The sequence below is a fragment of the Zerene cesonia genome, chromosome 20 (genome assembly GCF_012273895.1).
Source record: "Zerene cesonia ecotype Mississippi chromosome 20, Zerene_cesonia_1.1, whole genome shotgun sequence".
NCBI classification, from domain to species: Eukaryota; Metazoa; Arthropoda; class Insecta; order Lepidoptera; family Pieridae; genus Zerene; species Zerene cesonia.
In genome coordinates, this window is record NC_052121.1 from 4307089 (window position 1) to 4328124 (window position 21036).

Genomic DNA, 21036 nt, shown 5'->3' on the forward strand with positions numbered 1-21036 from the left:
TCATTCACGTCAATAACATTAATATATATATAGGACATGCAAAAGTATATGTTTTTAATGATTTATTATTATTTAATATTCTATGTGTCTTCATGAACGGAACATAGTCATGATATAAGCGAGCTGCGAGGTTACTACGCCAGGCGTACGATTACGTCACCACTGGCCTGACGACCTTGTTATGACAGATTTGTAGGCATAAAGTTCTAGGAGGTGAGTTCGATAACCGAGCGTGGTGTGAATTATACGATTGTTTGTCGTAATTAGAGAGTTTGACGTGGTAGAGGTGCCTCATACATTATTGAGGCCAGATCGTGGTCAGAGTACATACCGGCCATAGCCCATAGCCTTTGGCAAATTGTTATCTTTCCCACGGGATCTATGACAACGGTAAATCTTAACCATATATGTACATTAACGTATAATCTTAAAAAATCTAGCGCAAATCGACACAAAAAACGTGTAAACATAAAATAACAATCCTTCCTACTAATATTATAAATGCGAAAGTTTGTAAGGATGTGTGTGTGTTTGTTGCTCTTTCACGCAAGAACTACTGAACCGATTGCAATAAAATTTGGTGCGTAGACAGCTGGACAACTGGAATAACATAAAGGCAACTTTTTATCCCGATATTCCTACGGGATACGTACTTACGTGGGTGTAACCGCGGGGCGCAGCTAGTATTATATAATAGTGTGAATAAGACAACACGAAATATTAATATATAATGCCAACAAAGTAAAGTTAGCTTATGTATATTACTTTTATAATAACGGTGAAAACTTATCGAATAAAGTTTCCTAATTAAAGCATCTTTAGTGATAGCTAAAATTAAGGATTCCGACATGATGTCTCCAATAGAAGCTCGACATGCAGAAAATTTACTGAATAAATTAAGAAAGTTAAATGACATCCACCGCAACTTCTTTACACTGCATTTCGTATGCAACGCTGTTAAGAAATTCAAGGATGAGATGTCTTTCTTTCGAATGACATCTTTTTATTACCGTTGGGAACGAGATTTACTAAAACTAAATGTTACTTAATTTAAACTTTCAACAAACTTCAGATTGTTTTAATTTGTTAAAAGCCAAGGAGAATCTCTTTACTTCACAACGAACGTGATGTGCTTGAATTTAAAACAGCATTTTATGTTTAATAAAGTCAGTTCCTCGTCCGTGCCAATGCTTGAAAATGGTAAAAATGTAGAAGGAAATCTTTGTTGACCGTATGCGACGAGAGCATTAGTGCGATCCTTGCTAGACGTCGATAACTACCGATATAGTGCTGATATCCTCGGGGGAGTGCTTCAATAATGCGATTTCTCGACTCGTTGCGAATGTAAAATCCTTGGATATTCCCACCAGATGACAGTCAGTATTTACTGCGTCTTATTCTTGTGCTCGAGACGATCGGAAAAGCGGAGATGAAAAGATTGGTGAAATCCGCGCTGGCGAATCACGTTCCAATTTCAACGCTTACATCGTAACGTGCGGGATGTGTGCAATTTCATTGAACTTTATATTTTCTTTTGTCATTGAACACAATTCAATAAAAGATCAAGAAACCAAGAGGTTGTACATATGAATAAAATTACATTGCATTTGACAGCTATAACTTGTTTAATATTTAATATTAAAAAATATTATAACATTGATAACCACACATAAGTGACATTACCAGACAGTGTACCAACCTAAATACAGCTAAGAATATGCGTTTATTAAGACCGCAAAAAGACTGCCATCATAAACCAAATTACACAATGAACAGTGAACAATTGCCGAAGTACCTACATGGGCATAGTCAATCACAAGATGAAAACCAGTTACGTGTGTCACGACTTTTGTTACGAAAGCATGCTCATATAAAGACGGTAAGCTGATCAGAGACGATAATATCGAGTCTAAACACATCACCTTCAAAACGATTGCTAAATTAAATCTTGCTTTAAATGGAGAGTAATAATAACATGTCAGTATGGATTATGAGATTAATACTGGCTGTGATTTCGTAATTTTAATTTGTGCTTTTTCAAAGTTTACTTTAGATTTAGGCATTGTCAAAATTGTTCCTTACTTGTGTGTAGAGCATTGTTTCCAGATTATGTATTAAACTATTATATGTTATTATTGCCCTTATAACGTGTTTTAAATGGTTTAACCTTTTTAAAACTTATCTCCATTATATTGTTTGTTATGTGTGATCTAAAATTTTATAAGGCACATAAATTGTACTAGCTAAGGCTTGCCATAAATAATCGTGTTATTTAAAACCTTATAAAAGTGATGAGTAAGTGCATTACTCATAAGCTCTAAAATTGCACTCAAGACTAATTACTGCAGATATCTTGATGGTGTCTCTCGCGACTTTTTATGGTGATTATAAATAACCACCTACTACACAAGGTTCTTTACGACACCTAATTAGAAGCCTACATTTGCTCTTGCATAGTGTTATTAATTGCTCACAGCTCTCGTATATTTAAAACGTTGTATTAGCATATACCTATTGTTCTTTTCATGAAAACAATAACAGTCACATTTTGTAATTAAACGACGATCTTGTAAGTTACAGGAATGATGTATCGTTATTTTGTGTTGCTATAGTAATTGTTAATTGAACATGGATCGTTGCAGGAAAGAATCGATTAAACTACCTATATGAAATTGAATGAATAAAATCATATAACAATCAGTAAATATACAAGTCAGTGACTTCATACCTTTCATGCTAAATAATATCGAAATTGTATATACATATAATATATATGTATATGACCACATGCATCTGAATAAGTATATGACATTATAATTTATAAGTATGTTTACCCGACGCGCTTTACAAGACGATGGCACGTGCAAGAACAGGAAATAAAATCATAAATCCACGGTACATGCAAATTGAATGTAATTCGTAGCGGAAAAACAAATTCTTATCTGTCCCGGGTTGATTTAGTTAGTTTGCTTGAATCCTTTAGTATTCAGTGAACACACCAATGTTCTGTGCTTTACGCGGCGCCACGATGCCATCTATTCAACTTGAATTTTGCATCCAAATGTGCAATTGCTGACACCAGCTAAACTTATATTCTTTTATCTAGTAGTGCAAGGTTTTGTTTTGTAACACAAACAACATTATGTTGTAATTCTATTCTACAGAATAGATCACCGATGCTTCTGGTTTCCCATGTAATATACCATAGGACAATCTCCTATTAAACACAAATAGAATCACATCAGTGGGCTGGAAGCCCAAGGAGATACCGAGTTAATAAAACAAACCAAAAAAAAAACTAAAATCATTTGTTTAAACAATTTATTTAAATACAGCCTGGGTGTGTGGTTACATATACTTGGAACTCCCCTGATAAGTTTAAAAAACCTGTAACAGGAGAGAGAATTGAGAAACTCCTTCGTTTTAGAGAAGACCCGAGTAAAATAATGAACTAAATCTTTTTTTGATTGATTAGATTACAGATTAGAAGATTGATTCTTTTATTTTATAGAGCTTTTAATACTTTATTCGTCGATAAGGAAATATAAAGTGGAAAGAGATATACATACCACCCTTGTTTATTAGCATTTTTTAAATTAATTTTGAATATCTACATTTAATACAAGAATATACTATGTATATAGCTATAAGCATATAGGTAAAATATTAAAAGATAGGAAACGTTATCCTTAGAACACGAATGGCACTTACAAAGAAAACGAATAGCAAAATCCCCATAACGGAAGATATAACAATTGTTCTGATGTTTTATAGTCAATGGACGCAAATAAAACTGCCATAAAACAATGAATATTTGAGAACAAAGAAGCACTCAATTTAACTATACTATAGATAGGGATGGAAATGACTTTTCTTTGATTACAGGATCCCATTGTTACAACGTATCATCGTAGGGCATAAAAAACGTAATGCGGCGCTGGAAGTGGAATTTTATTTGAATTTCAACGGAAAATCTTGTAGTAAATTTAAAACAATCGATAAAATATTTTGTTTCTGTTGATTCTATTTCAATCATATACCTATAGTATTTTTTTTAGTTCGATTTAAAAATTGTGTAGGAGTAATGTAAGTACTTAAGAAGGGATAAGAATAAAATCAAAAATATACTCATTACATTCCAGTGTTTAGTAAGATTAGTTGTTTCAATTAATACCGCAACAGGCGGTATCTGTATTACTTCTGTCTACTCGATGTTAAAAATTAAAATTTGTGTGACAAATTCGACAAAATTCTTTATGAAAAAAGTGTGAGTTTGAATAATGCTTCCATAAAAGGGAAATTGCATAGACATGTCCAGCATGGCATGCATGGCATATTCATAGGTGAAACACTAAGTATGTCTGACGACAAAATATGAAGTTACCCTAATGTACCTATGTTTTATGGACAAGTGATTAATTGCACATTATATATTTTACTTGAATATTATATGAGGTTATAGTATTTTTAATGACTTGTTTTGTCTAAATTTGTAAAAATAATTGAGTGATAAGACTACATAAAAAAGGAATGCATTGAACATGAGAAAATATGAAACTTCACGGATGTCCTTTTCTCTATACTATGTTATATAGGTATATATACTTAGTACATTATATTTAATGAATATTCGATTTTTATAAGGTAAAATCCGACATGCTATGCGAGTGTTTTTTAGGATGTATGTGTGCCGAATATTAATAAATATAACTTGAAAAGTCGACTTACCCTCGTCACGAAAATAAAGTTATTATACAATCCGACCGTTTCATAGACTTGACTAAAAATGACAAAAAAACTGAAGCGAACCCATTATCACCCCTTTCACCAATGTCGTATGCTACGGGGGTGTATAAACTGTTATGTCACAACAAAACAAACCGCTTGTAGCGAAGCGGTGTTCGCGTCTAGTGCTATCGATCCGGCGGCCTCATTCCGGCCCGACTGCGCCTACAAAAGTACAAGATATCTCAAAGTAGCTATGCAGGTTAGTCGGACGTAGTAATCAAATTGTTTAGAACAGTTTTTGGAACATCTGTATGAGTTAATTATCCAGGAATGAAGAAATATTCGGGTTAGAGTCTAGAATGGTTGCACAAGAACACAGTGTTTTGATTTAAATATATTGCTGTATCTACTATGCACCCCAATTTATACCCCGTAATCAAAGTTGTTTATTGTCTAAATTTTACACTGTTTCTCCCTACATCTGTTGCTCACCGTACACCATTGCTATTTATATTACACCTACAAATCTTCCCCCCTGCATCTAATTTTGCAAAACAGAAACATTCACCCTAATTGAATTTGTGTTATTTTTGCTCTTGTGGAAAATTGGCTTTGTGCATTCGTAGCCAGCGTGAGAAAGTGCACGAGTTGTTTCAGCTAACACGACCAAGGTATAATAACCCTCCTTCTCTTCCATCGTATTTGCATGCAAATGTCTTTTATCCTTGGTCGTGTTTCTCGAGCGAAGAAGGTTTGAAAAGTAATATATGGTTGCGTGTTGGGCAGTATCGGAAGCTATAATTTGCTGACCGTTATTTAAATTTTGCTTTATTATGTGTTTACACCTCGATATTGCTTCTGTGCAAATGGTAGGATCGGAATGGAAAATAAATTCCTTCCATTGATTGAAATCTCACAACCTTAGGAAACAGAGTTGCGCAAAGCATAACGGGTTAATGTATTTTAGCTACGCCGAGCGGATCACGCACCCACAAACCCACGGGCAAAAGCAAGTATTTCGATACATAAGCTACAATACTGCTAATATCATCAAAAACCGTTCAGTGATTAAACATACATGCATTCAACTCACTTTTATAATGTTCGTATTATTTTTTAAAGAATTGCTCTCTTCGCAATTGCGTCGTGTGCCTTTTATAAATAAACTAAATATACATAGACATTATATTAAACATTGTAAATCAAACGAATGTCACTATAAAACCGTTTCATATGTTGTTATAATTACGCTCAATGTTACGGTAGCTACACATGTATTAAAGACACGAGAGTGATTACTCAGTGGGAACCGGGTAACGAACAAAATACTGAAGCCGTAATTATGCACTGTACTCACAACTTGATTTATTGCTTTGTAATTTTAGTAATAAGCAGTGTTTTACGTTGGACAAACATCTGCGTTAACTTGCATGTAATGATGTTGAAACTGCTCCCTAATTATGGTTATCTGCACAATACTCGAGGTGACTGCTCGTAAAAATCAATGCCTACATGTAAACACTTCGCTATCCTCCCACTACCTAGACTACATTTAATATAACCACATTATAAACTGATCTTTAAATTGACATTAAACACCACCTACTCTGGACAATTTACACGATACCAGGTAAATAATTTTGAATTTATTGTCACTGAGCGCAGAATTGAACGTAAATAAATAATAAATCCCGGTAAAGAGGTATGTAACAATGTATTTTACGGTTTTACTTTATGCGAATTACATTGTAAGGAACAAGCACTTGGGATAAACATAACAACGGTATGAAATTGTTTATATATAAATATTATAGGAACGTTCACGAGACATATAAAGGGTGTAAAAGTCTGTCAAGATCCATCCAGTATACCGTATCGTCCATGTTATGAAGATACATTTACGGAACTATCTTTAAAATTAATAAACATGTAATAATTCGATAGAGTTAAATGCAATTGACAGTTTTCTCAAGAATCCATTAAAGCCTGTTTGTTTTGACAAGGGATGACCAGGGTTTATACATAAAATAGATTCCAAATATCATCTAAAATGAGTACAGTCAAAAATATGAAACATATATTTTTGATATGAAAATAGCAACGGCATCAGAATGTATTATGTAAATAATCTGCCCAGTAAAGATTGTAAAAAGGTTTCTTTTATTCTATTCGCAGGACGAGAATTTATTGTATCTAGACTTACTGTCAGTCAATACTACTAAGTATTCGGAGCATCCTAAGGTTTTATTAGTTGAGGCAGACGGCCCGATGCCCTGATAGCAGAGGTGACCTACCCGTGACCTTTGACCCGGGAGCCTGTAACCTACATCCTCTAACCAATCGATACGCACTTCGCGCTACAGTTGACTGATGTAAGCGAAGGTTTATATATAGACAATAGATATATAATGCATTTAAGAAAACTATACCATATTATGTTCAATAGGTGCTATAAAAGAGTTGTAAGCAAAAATAGAACAATTTAAAACAGTTCCCTTGTGCAGAATCATTTGGCAGAGTATACAGATGTTTGTTTATTAATATAAAATTCGAATGTATCATTCAGAATAGTGCCTTGAATAGTTATTCCAATTATTCAGTCAATATTTATCATTCATTAAAACGACTTACAGTTCTGAGAGTCGTTTGAAACAGCAACAGAATTGAAGATATTTCAAAACGATTGCCAACCCACACTCTGATATTTGAGACTTCTCGAATAAAACTACAAATTAAGTAATATTTGTACAAGTACTAACACGAAATATGGGTCAGCAAGTCAACAGCTTAGTGTATGTAATGTTACACTTATCGAATTGCGACATAATACGGCTGATATGAAATATTTTATCCTGATGTATTTACATATTAATGTCGTTCATTTTATATAAAGAGCAGTATACAAATATCAAAGTAATTAAGATTCAAGACTTATATAATATAGAAATACTACATACTGTAGGAGATATATGACCATAATTCATAGCGTATATAAAATGTACGAAATGTATTGATATAATATGAATTTATCTTAGTACGGCATTTATAAAAAGATCCAAGTGATTTAAGTATATCATTAATATCTAAATCATTATTCCCAAGTCTCAAAAATCCGTTGTATATTCAAGGTCAAATCTTAATTGTTGTATATATTAGTCAGAATTTCATAAATAGTTTTAGCATATGACGAATAGCTCAAAACTGTCATTGCTGTCACTATGAACGCACAACAAAATGAGTCCATATGTAGGTAAAATTCAGTATTCTGCGTCCAGAATTCTTGACGAAATATGACTTCATAGTTTCAATAAGAACTCCCAAAGCAAGTATGGGTATTCTTTTAGATTGATGCTATCCAATAGTTAGGACGTATACTGGAGTCCTGAGATATGTCATTTGGGCGAGGCGCCGCGACCCGGTCACGCTCTCTCCCGCCCCTGCACTTGAACTGGTTAGCTTACTTTCAGTTTCTGTCCTCTAGCCTGACCTACCCGAAAGAAGCAGAAGAACTGTATTATATCTGTTGGGGATCGTTTTGGATCTGATCTCTGTGTACAAATCACCAACATTCCGATTTTCTAGTGAATCATTGAAGTGAGACTTCTTAATGTTTTAAACTATTATGAAAAAAAGTACATTTTCCTTTTATTGCTTTAAACATGAAAGGTAGGCTGTTGAAATAGTAACGAATGTATCAACAGATTTGCTATAATTAGTTTTTGTAAGATGATTAAAATACGTGACATGTAATTATATAAAAATAACCCAATCCCATTACCCACGAACTCAATATGAGAAAAACACGTACTATCTTATCCGAGGCAAATGACCCCACGTCGGTATTCTTTCATAACACAATAAGACGCTCATGTGACCATTACGACCTGTCACGCAGCGTGAAAAAGATTAAAAATAACAGTTACTGACAAGGAAGAAAGAACGACTTTTTGTAATCTACCAAATAAGTACCTACTGGGTGAAAGTTATATATGAATTAACTACGAATTAAAAAGGAGCACATAAATTATGTATCTATTTATTGAACGCCGTGTATGCCATTATAGGAATACATTAAATTTGTTTTAAATTATTGTTGTAGTTGATATACATATTTCCATAAAAAGCAAGTACAATACCTTTGTCTACTTGTCTTATAACTTATAACATAATCTTGTAGCATTCAGACATTTTTAAAGTCGCCTTAATTAAAACTTTGCATGTAACCCTAATGAAATATATCGCGGAGTCACGCCATTTCATGCCTTATTTGTCAACTCCTGATAACATTCGGATACCTTTATACCTGATACACCTGATAATAAAAATATATTCTTATAAACCATTATTTGAACGATAGTTTAGTTAAGTAGAATAATAATTGCTCTTCTAGAAAAAATAAGAACATAAATGAAACCTTCACAAATTTTGAAATGAAATGGTGGTTGAAATTTGATCATCATCCTAATGTATAAAGTAAAACATACATTTAAGTAAGATAATTAATGGCGCTCCATTGTGTTAAGAAATAGATTTTCTAAAATACAGCAATAATACTTATTCTAACTATTAGGTACTCGCTTGCACTCTTCCACTTGAAATGCTGAATATTCTGATTCAACCCCATCAAAATTCTTTTGTTAACAATGCTGACGTGTTCTGTGTTTCATGTAACGTTTGGCCTCAATCGCGAGCTAAGGCGTCGAGTATACATCACGATTAATAGTGGAATAAAAAACACAATACATAAAACCTATAGGTACCTAAACACTTTTATTGTAACATTTCAGTTTTAAGTTATTTATTGTTTCTTTGCTGAAAGAAGGACTATTAATAAATAATAACCACATATTCCAATTGTAACGAATCGTATAACTTTTTCTAATTGATTCACATATTAATACAAATTAAGAGCGTTGGTTACTTCCTTACGTTTTTATGTGTCTTTTGAATAAGGTGCGAAACGTAGAAGACGTGAGCTCCAAGCCTAAAGTTTTTATCGTCCACCATCACGAAAACACTGACGTAGTTACGCGCATCGATTGCATCAATTTCAATGTGTTCAATAATTGTTGATATTCATCTTTATTCAATGCGCCGTTAGAGGCCAGCGCACGCCGCCCAATGCGATTATGTACTTGGCTATTTAATACAACACACACAATCATTTGTTTTGTTATTCTCCCAAGCAAACGTATTAGATGGAGGTTGAATGCTCAGTGATTTTGAACACCTGGACAGTCATTTTCAAAGTCAAATCGATGATCAAGATATGAATTATTGAATTTTAACCTTACTGACGTAAGAAGTTCAGTTGTATAAGTTAATTGCATTGCACAAGAGAGCTACTAAAGCCATTTGGAAATAGTTTTATTAAAAATATAGTCTTAATGAGGTCATCGTATGTATATTATTCTGAAAATGATGAATGGAATGCGGCACAATGAAAGTGATTTGCATTTGTTTTATTTTTCTTAGTTTATACAACCTTACAAATAAATATTCCTGAGACAGTCAATCAATGGGTTATGTGCCAGACTATACTACATTGTATGTGCAGTAGGATTGGATATTAGAAAAGTATTGGCACATAATTTACAGGGCGAGAGGTGTTGGTAATTATATTCCTATGGTAGACCGCGACACAGCCGTGCCTAACGAGAGAAAGTAATTTCAATGCTATCTATCTTTGACCGCAAACAGATAGCAATTTAATAACAGCTGGTTTACAACATCGACTTTCATTTAATGATACAGCTTCGCGTTTGAGATGCTAAATATGTTGTAAATGGTCATTGCATTGCAAACCAGTTGATAATTTCTCTAGCGGTGAGCGAGCGCTACGACATGTATCTAGCCACAGAGTAGACGGTGTGCGACACTACTTCCTGTCGTTATGTGGGTATAGATTTACAAGGAACATTGTTTTTGTAGTACATAATGACTCATTTATAATATTTGTTTGAAATAAAGGACTATACGTTGTGAAGGAAATTATGAGGAAGAAAAATTACTTACTAAGCTGTATTTCATTAGAACTATGAATTTCGAGTTATTTTTTTATCACAATTAATAATTATGTAGTGTTGATTTATTTAAACGATTTCATATCTGATTCACACATTTATCTAGGAGATAGGTATTTAAAATTTATCGGACAGTTCATCAACAATGGCTTTAAATTATAATAGCAGTTGAAATATAATTGTATTAGGTATTTGAGTATTTAGTCTACAATCGAGTTATCTGTTAGCATACCGGTCGCAAGCGCCGCATTCGAGACAGCTGCGGCTCGTGCGCATTTTCTCTCTCAGCTATGCGCCTTTTAAAGAATGCACTTAATAAATAGGTTTGTACATAATTCTACATTTAGTATTCGTATGGCATATGTAACGGTTTGAGCTGAACATTGATCATTTCTAATATTCGATGAAAATATCTAATTGTCCTTATGTTTATCTGTTTAAGATACCTACATTAGTTATAATAGACTCTTGTAAATTCCTAACTTTTCATGTTAACATGTTAGGTTCTTAGATATATAACATTTTCTGTACAAAATAATAAAATTCTACGTAGCGTTCTGTTACAAAACATATCTTAAGTGTGTACTAAAGTATTTAAAATATTTAACAATCATACGATAAATTTTTAATCTAAACATGCAATGTATTATATTTATAATAACATTTTAATGTTTGCATCAATTAATCGATGCGTTTCAATTGACACAACTGAATTGAATGAATTGAAACAACATTTTCACAATACTTAATTTTAATAAATGCACTTAATTCATAAGATAGGTCAGTTCATAACATCAATGAAGAACGATGCGTTATTATGACCGATCATCGCGTCCAAAAATAGACAGAATTCGTCTGATCAAAACAGTGGAGTGCGCGGAAGTATGTAGGACGTTCGCGCCGGCGGCGATACCTTATCTTATTGGGTTAATAACCTATAGCCAGTATTGGAAGTATCGCGCAATCACGACACCCTTATCAGTTCGCTTGTTCATCCTCATAGCTTAATATTAAGCGCAGAGATGACATTTCATTGTCCCATCTTATAAACTCTTCAGGATTTGTAATTCAATTTGTCTACTACAAGCGGTTCGCCGGCTTCGCCTTGTGTACATAAGATATAGCCTAGAGCGATCAGGTATATCCAACGGTGGAAGATTTTTCGAAATCATTCTAGTAGATCCTGAGATTTGCGGATATAAACAAACATATAAACAAACTCGTAGCTTTATGTTATTTGTATGGAAGTGTATGTAAATATATTTTTAATGATACTATGTTTAATAACATATGTAATTGAGTAAAATACCATGGTTTTTGCATCAACTGTAAAAGGTTTGTGTCTATCCGGTCCGTTCGAATTAAAAATATAACGCTAAGGAGTTTCAATTTTATTGTTATCTTTCATAAACGTATGATTTTGCAGCATATCACCTATAATTGTCCAAGAGATAATCACTCGTTTCGCCGTAGATAATAAAATAAAATGGCTAGAGAAAGCTGCTTGATAAAAACATGAAAGTTATACTTGATCGAATGCAGCCGAAAGCGATTCACGACTTTCCATCATTTCATTCACTATGGCGTCATTATCATTCCTTATTGAGGTTAATACACTTTGTTATTTTAATAACATTATATACATTTACATTTTTATAGTTCCTCTCTAGTTTTAATACTATTAATCTTATGCGATCATGTCCAAGAATTCAAACTTCGACGACATGTGACATCTGCCAACCCGCACTTGGCCAGCGTGGTGGATTATGGCCTGAACCCTCATAGGAGGCCTGTGTCCCAGCAGTGGGAACATATATGGCTGATGATGATGAATCTTATGCGCTACATATGAGCGTTTGATTTAATAGGATATGCGACTGCACACTACATGAATTGTAGTTATATGGCACCCAAATCAATGTTATAGGAATTTTGTATTCTATTATAGATCGAGCCAAAAAGATAATTCGAATAATTAAAATGGAATAAATGCCAAGAGGAATACGACCACCGTACTATAGAAAAACTTATCAGTCTTAAATGAATAAGAAAAAAAATCTATTCTCACAAGTAAATATACTATTAAACAATTAGAAATTATTAAGCAAAATCGTTGCTAATACTTTAAATAATTGAACGCTACATTCCAATAAGCATCCTCAATAATAGCCTTTTGCCAGATATGAACGGGGTTGGTAATCTGAATGGGATTGTAGGGGCTGAAACGATATCCGTAACACGGTTCCCCTCTCTTACGAAACCCGATAATATAATATTGAACCTAGGTAGCATATAACGATTATATGTGAGGGTGCGAGTGTGGCCCAATTCGAGCTATAGCATAAATCTATAACTCTACATATCTTGATCCACCCCAATAAATCATATTACAAATATAAGTGCTGATTATGGACTATGTAAAGATGTACTAAATCGATTTTTCAAAGTATTTGAAGTGATACTTTGATGTGTAAAGATAAGAGATAGATGGACGAGAAGATTATTAAGATATTTTAGACATATTACACGAAGAAAAGAAACGTGTATGTATTTTTCGGTGTAGGGTTGGGTAGTATGGGATACAAAAGAGCGAAATTTTTATGTATGGTCAGTGACTATATGGTTTAAATATTTAAATAATTTGTCTTTCACTCACCACTGGAGGCGTTTTCCGAGGCGAACAGCGGGGCGGCGTTATAATCTGGAAGCAATTACACAACCAATTACATTTCAAATCGTAACAAATTACTTTAATTACTCACCTCGGTCCCGGTACAGGCACGAGTTCGTAATTACAAATTTACTTATGATATTATACGGCTATTCCACGATCTTTTCAGGTTAAGAATTATATTTATTAACAACAAGCACAAGTATTTATTGTTATACACAAAAACAAATAAAACTGAAATTTTCGTGTGCTTTTTTCAACCCAACTTGAGAAATGATCATAGAAAATAGATTACATTTCATTATTCTCTCTTGTTATTTGTTTGCATTGTTTTATAAGGAAGTATTCATGCTTTCAATATCTTAAATTTCATCATCATCATCATCATCATCATCATCATCATCAGCCCATATATGTTCCCACTGCTGGGACACAGGCCTCCTATGAGGGTGCATCTTTAATTTATTCAATCCAAATGATTCTTTTTATTTAACTCTTTAATGCGTCTATTCTTAGGTATGCAGATAAGACTTAAAATGCAAATTAAGTTGAATTTATTATAAGATCAAAATCAAAATATTCAACGAAACCACAAAAAGGTTAAAGATCTTTTATTATACGAAAAATTATGAAGATATACATTGAAACTTTTTGTATAATACAAAAAGCATTTCAACTTTGAGTTGGCTCAAGTGAATTTGTGAAGATTTTTGTGCTTCAATTTGCAAAGATTTATAACTCGGCAGTACACTTTTCAAGAGGATTAAGATTACCCATCATGCTTAATAGAGCATGATGGTAAGATATGTATTTAAAATTTGAATCAAATATCATTCACATTTTAAATACACGTCGACTTCACAGTTTCTTTTAATTACTAGCTTCAATAGAATTAAATGCAATATATCATACAATCATAACCGGTTTCGATAGATCATCTGCAAGCATCTTTTTTGTCGCCCCATATCTAATTAATTTTTAATTAACGCCTAGATATAACATTCGTATCTAGGAAGGTATTATTGAATTCCAATTAATTCTTACATCGGCTACCAATTGTAAGAACTCATATCGAATCAGTGAATGAAGTTTACAAATACCTCTACGCAGAGTGGAACTGATTGTCTCCATTTGATGCCAATGATGGCCTATGAAACTAAGGCCACGGGGTAAATGACACTTGTGCAATGTATTGTCTACTTTACGACAATAACCACTTTAAATTGACCTAACACCCTTTTTCTCACGAGTTTTAAACGCAGTCAAAATGTATTGTGTCTGATTTGGTTTTAACACAATACCTAGCTATTATCAAAAATATGATTGACGTGTTTTCATTGTAATTTGTACATTTCCATTTTCGGGAAGGAAAATGATTACTTATTTTCTATTACAAGATATTCTACAAACCGCAGACAGAATGGGAACTTCTCCATTGTAATCCATTTCAGAACTCTCAAAATAAATAATTACTCACCTAATTGTAAACGTTCATAGTCATGAGTATATTTTTAGGAACAACCTTTGCAGGGATATAATATTTGATTGGCACACCGCCTGGTCACAGAATGTCGACACAGTGATTTGAGGTGAACTATATTCGACTAGTAATTTTTAATACACAAGACTTGCACGGTATCACATTGAGTCGAATCTTGACACACTGATCGAAAATTCAGTCCTGTACTTTACTGCCATTTTACTAACATCTATGGCATGCAAATGTGTGTATAGTCCGTCACTAGACTACACGCGTGTGAGGGTAAGCAGACATGTTTAATTTAAGTTTACACACACAGCTGCATGTTCCGCGAGTATGCGCGGGTTGGTGGCCTCGTTATGTTAAGTTTTGTTGCTTTTAAAATTCATAGAGAAATCTTTAGGCATTAAACAGCAAAAACATTTATATTAAGTAGAATTGAAACACGAATGTTTAAGAATGTATACTTGTTATTAAATATTATTTATTATTTAATTAAAAAATCACGTGAAAGTTGCATATTAAATCGATATTACGCTTTCGTTAAAGTTACATACCAATTCAGTAAAAAATAAATCCGTACTTTACAAAATTCCATCCCGTGATTGCAATTTCATTTAAAATGAAACATGAAAACATACACAGCAATTAATTATTATTACGTAAACATAAGTTGAAATTATAAAATCTAAACAATGTTATTCCAAAAGAACGCTATTAAATTATTCCTGAATCCTGACCTATAGCAATGTGAAACGTTCACCCACTCGTTTCCCCCTCTGACCGTAGTGCCGACATTTTTCCGTGCACACTAAATATATACTTGTTTATACTATAGGCATGCATGAACACGCATACTTACTACATACGTAGGTATAGGACGCACCTTTACGATCCAGGTTTCCCTCTAAGCAAACCAACCAAGTAAGCACATACAAATTTTTTAAGGTGTCTGCTGTCTACTAGTACCGAGGGAATGTAAACAATGTTGTTACAATGATGCATTTGATATAATTGCAACATGAATTAACAATGAATATTGCTATACTGGTACAATTGAATACTACAATGTATATTCGTTAGTTCTCATAAATATTCTTAATTTACAACGAGATAAATAAATTATAGTAGACGTTAAATAATTGAAAACAATTTACTATCCGAATGAATGGGACTAGAAAATAAATATAGTTTTTGTTGCGCGGAGCTGCAGTGCGGTCGTAACATTGTTCTCATGTCGAGCAGACAGACAGCCCTATAACTGCGGGCTTGGGGTGTGAGGGGGAGACTGAATCCTGACCACGCACAACCAGGCTATGCTTTCCCGTCGCTAACGGCCTATATTTAGCCTTGCATTTCACCGTACCGTATATTGAATGCCACGTTGTAACCGCACTGAAATAAAACACGGCAAAGGGCGTTTAAAAGACTAACTATCGATCGGGCAGACGTCCGCTCTACTTTGGAATATATCCAATTTTTTCACGTTTATTGTGTTCCTCACCTAGAAGGCCCGTTTCCTTTTCCTCACCCATCCCAGTCCATTCCTTCTTTCCAGTCGTTAATCCTTTCCTTTTCCCTTACCCCATAAAAGCGGGCAGCGCATTCACAGAGGTACTTACTACCTTTGCGAATGTTTATGGGCGGTGGTGATCGCTTACCATCAGGCGAACCACCAGCTCAGCTGCCCGCTATGTCATAAAAAAAAAAAAAAAAAAAAAAAAGAAGGATATCTGTAGCGGGAAATTTAATATTACTTGGCGAACATCCCGATATCTTCAGGTTTACTATCAAATTATAAGGGATAGCTTTAAAAGTGTAACTCAATTCTAAAAATCATGACTCTCTTTGCGTCGCAGTGCATTTTTGTGGATGACTTGACAGAAATAGTAGGTTGGCTATTAATAAACAATACAGAGGAATACAAAACCATAACAAGCGAGGGGAGGTATCATGGTAATGAGCAAGTAAATTTTACGTTTTGTAAAAGCTTTCACGTAAGCACAATATTATGAACGCTTCTCTAACAGCCTATTTACACAGCAAAATCACAAAATGATTACAAGGTTCTTTAACTGGAAAATAATACTGTTACGATGGTATACAACTATACAGGATATAATACACCATGTTCTTTTAATATATCTATTTTATTATCGTAGTAATCGAATCATAATGGGAAATTATTTGACAGTGAGTAAAAAACTGTACAAAAATGTATATTCAAAGATCACACGTAGGTAATATTTATGAGTTAACATCAGACAACAATACGTTGTAGAACGCATGACGTTCTATATCCTCGTGGTTGTGATTGTAGCGAGATAAGCTAGCCGCAGTATATATTATAACAGTGCTATCGTGTGTGGGCTAAACCACAAACCACTAGCCCCCTCGACTTTCCTATAAGCCTTCTAGATTACTTACTGACGCACCACTTTCACCGCTGCGACACGGAAGATGTTCCACTCGGTATAACTATCGCAGTATATTCATAACAAGCTAGTTACGAGTTAAATAGGTTAAGAATAGAACCACAGTACAAGCGTATCAAGATATGAATAACTGCCTACAAAGTACGAACGTATAAAATAATATCGAAATGGGTTAATGTATTTGCTTCGTCGTTTAAATAGTCACGAAGCCGTGATCAGACTTTATGCGTTTAGCAATATATACTTATTTTAAAATTTTACTTAACGAATTTAATAACCAAAAAATATACATTGAATATATAATACTTAGTTTTAGTGACTGTATGCTAAATATGTATATTAAATAACTACTACTTTGTACAGCGATGGCTACTAACAAGGCTAACAATGTAAATTTGATATAAAAATATGTATTTCGTTTCGCTAGCTAACGGATGAGGTGTTACGACATCATATATATAATCTGCAAGATATCAGTATACGATTGGAATTTTTAGACTTGAGTGAAAGCATTCTACGAGTATTTTCCACGAGCAAGTTTCTCTTGAATAAAGCTCTCGAAAGAGAAATCGAACGCGGCGCGTCGAAGCGAAAAATAGGAAAACGTTCCAGCTAGAAAAACGTGTAAAATTCTTCAACATTTGCCTTATAGCAACGTAAATCGATAATAGGAAGCCCTCCGTCTAGTTCAGCAGTGCGTGCGGGCGACCTAATACACCCACTACGATGGTCTTTGCAATGCGGGCTAAATATACTAGCCCAGCGCGTTCCTGCGCTGCACCAACCGAACGGAACTTATGTCCCGACGACAACGTTCACAATCGCTTGTCCGGAGAAAATAACCAGTTTGCGTTATCGCGCAAGCGATTCGCGTCTCATTCGCCTTGAAATTGGTTTGAGATTTGTTTGCGTTAAAGAGCGGAAGGAGGCCGTTTTTCAACAGAGCAGTCGTGTTAATAACACAGCTAGGTGCATTCTCGCTGCAATTTCGCTCTCGGTCGGGCTGTGTGTTTGTGGCGCGCTGAAGATCAGGGCTAACGATCGGCGTGAAGCAGCCGTCCCTTTCGCACGCGCCTATCGCCTTCGCTCCATAGGCACGTCTAGCAAAAGAAATGCTACAACTTTATCTGACAGCAACGCGACGCGACGCCGAGAGGCTTTTGTGCGTTTTCTATGTTTATGATTATAGGAGAGCACGAACAAGGGGCCCTTTGAAAGCGTTGCTTGCTACATAATTTCGCGACTGTTTTGTTTTTGTTTCAGGAGGCTTTTTATTGAGGCTTAGTATACAGGAGTAAATGATGAAGTCGATACTAGTAGGACAACGAATGATACAGCTAAAATGCAGTTTTCTTTGTGAGTTTTAATCTGATGATTAAATTGAATTATTGAAGAAAAATGCATTATCATACATAAATCATTACTTCCAATCGAGTTAATAGTAGCAACACATAATACAAATACGTAAATATAAATACGTAATATAATAAACGATAAGAATATGGATGAATACAAGAAAAAAGAGCACGTGTGTTTCGTAAATATATCATCTCCGTTCATCTAATGTTAGTAAATTTTAGTGATATATACACGTATATTATATCTGAAGCAAAGTTCGAATTAAATAAAATAATTAACATAATAAAATGTTAAACTAAACGATAATAGTACTCTTTCGAAAATCCCATATATAAATTATTCGAAATGTTCTTATCTTAATGTGTCTATATGACAAAATATATGAAACTAGTTACAGGAATCTTTACCTATTAAGGTATTCCGATTTACGAGTACACAATAGATAGTCGATGACTACGAAGTATGAATTGTTAAACAAAATTCATCCAACCAGGCTTGCTGTTTGTCTTTCGGATATTATGTAAATACGTAATGAATATCGCAGTCACACAGGTGCAGTGCAAATAGATGATTTTGCGTTGGTATAACTAGACAGTTTACACTAAAATATCAGTTCATTACAAATTAATATATATGGTAGAGTATTGGGTAGGTTTTCCCAATTGTTTGAATGAAATGTGGGTGAATTGTAGAACGAAGTGTTTCCTTTTATGATGTTAATCTATTTCTATTAAATATTTCCTAAACACATTTTACAAATCTGGTGTCGGCAAATACCAGAGAATTTATACTCACTATTTACTTTCCTACGAGAGTCGGGCTTCATAAAATTATAAGTGCAATCTCTCAAATCACCGACAACATTTTAAAATAAACTGATGAACACACGGATGGGATTCCCGTAAAAGGAATTGAGATTAAAATTTGATAAACATCCTTCAGTTAATGATTAAATTGGCCGATGCACTTACATCAAACAGTTGAAAGGGCCATTTACGGAGGGGGAATTTGGCGGGACAGCGTAACGGGTGCTACGAGCACTATATTTACATTCGGGCACGTGTTCAGAGCTGAATGGGCGCAAAGCTTGCCCTTGACCCCCGGAACGCACGCGGCACGCACCGCCCAAACGCCGCTGGCCGCACCTCTGCCGCAACGATCGACCCGCGCCCGCACCCCCGACCCCACACACCCCTGATCGATACCTCGCTTCCGGTACTCACACAGATTTCCATTGCAACTTGTGCCTATTTTCCCCGTCTGAAACCTGTCTGCCAAGAATAAGCAAGTGTCTGGTCGAGTTTTGGCGTTGCTGATATTTTTGGGATTTGAATACATTCCGCGGGTTATTTTGTATTTAATTCTAAAAACGGTGTGTTATGAGTTACTACACTTGATGAGTCATTGTCTGTAACTTTTTGGTTTAACAGCAGAATCGTATAATGACACTAGGCGAAGCATTTAAGTGAGTTTCTCACGATTAAAATAGTAATAAAAAAGTAAATGATTTCCGCTTTTTAAATCACAGTACCATTAAAATATTACACTCACGCAAACATAGCGTCTCCGTTGTGTCGTATATGAATCTATGTGATTGTGTGTAGCATAGATATTCTGTAAGTGTGTGTGTAGCGACTAGTGACCGATTGGGTTACGTAATGTTGGCAAGCAAGCCATGTACATGTACGATTTTCATTTCTCGTTTCACTTATAGCACTGCTCTGAATGTTAAATATAACCAGTAATGTATATTATTTTAAAAGCGCCAATTTTATCGCAATGTAGAGACAGTTGCCATTCGATCAATAGAATGTAATATTTATACAAGTCGCGCTACATAAATGTTGTTTCTAAGGCAGCCATTACACGTGTCTATTTTACTTCCGATTTAGACTCTTGGGCTATTCTTTAAAGATTTTACACATACGAATAAAAAATACTTTATGTTTAAAAAGTATCGTATAAAAGGGATAAGGTTAAAAATAGTCTGAGCTTTGTCGTTTTATTGAAAAACTTTTAAAGGTTTCTACCTGGTACGTTAATAAAATTAAATTTATACTCGTAAGCGGTTGAGGACATCTTAAAGTTTGATTAAATTAAACATAAATGTTTGATAAATGATAGCAAAGGCGTGTTCTTTGTCGTATCGATTTCATTTAACGATAATAAGAACAAATATTGTTACCTAAATTCTATATTATATGACTTGTACAATGGCGATTGTACATGTGAAGTTCGTTTTAAAGTGAAACGAATTAAGTTTTGCATAGCCACAATAATGCTGGGCACTATTTATTATATAATATTGAAAATGTGCTGTTGAGTTACGCGACATTACAT

At 34.3% G+C, this 21036-nt stretch overlaps 1 protein-coding gene across 4 annotated transcripts in view; it reads right to left on the bottom strand.

Moving 5' to 3' along the window:
* LOC119835237 (ecdysone receptor) overlaps positions 1–21036 on the bottom strand; it is a 119360-nt gene that overhangs the window by 70338 nt on the left and 27986 nt on the right. For all 4 annotated transcript variants that reach the window (XM_038359948.1, XM_038359950.1, XM_038359951.1 and 1 more), the window contains exon 2: positions 13408–13452. The gene's annotated coding sequence lies outside the window, so the exon portion shown is untranslated. The remainder of the gene's footprint in view (positions 1–13407; positions 13453–21036) is intronic.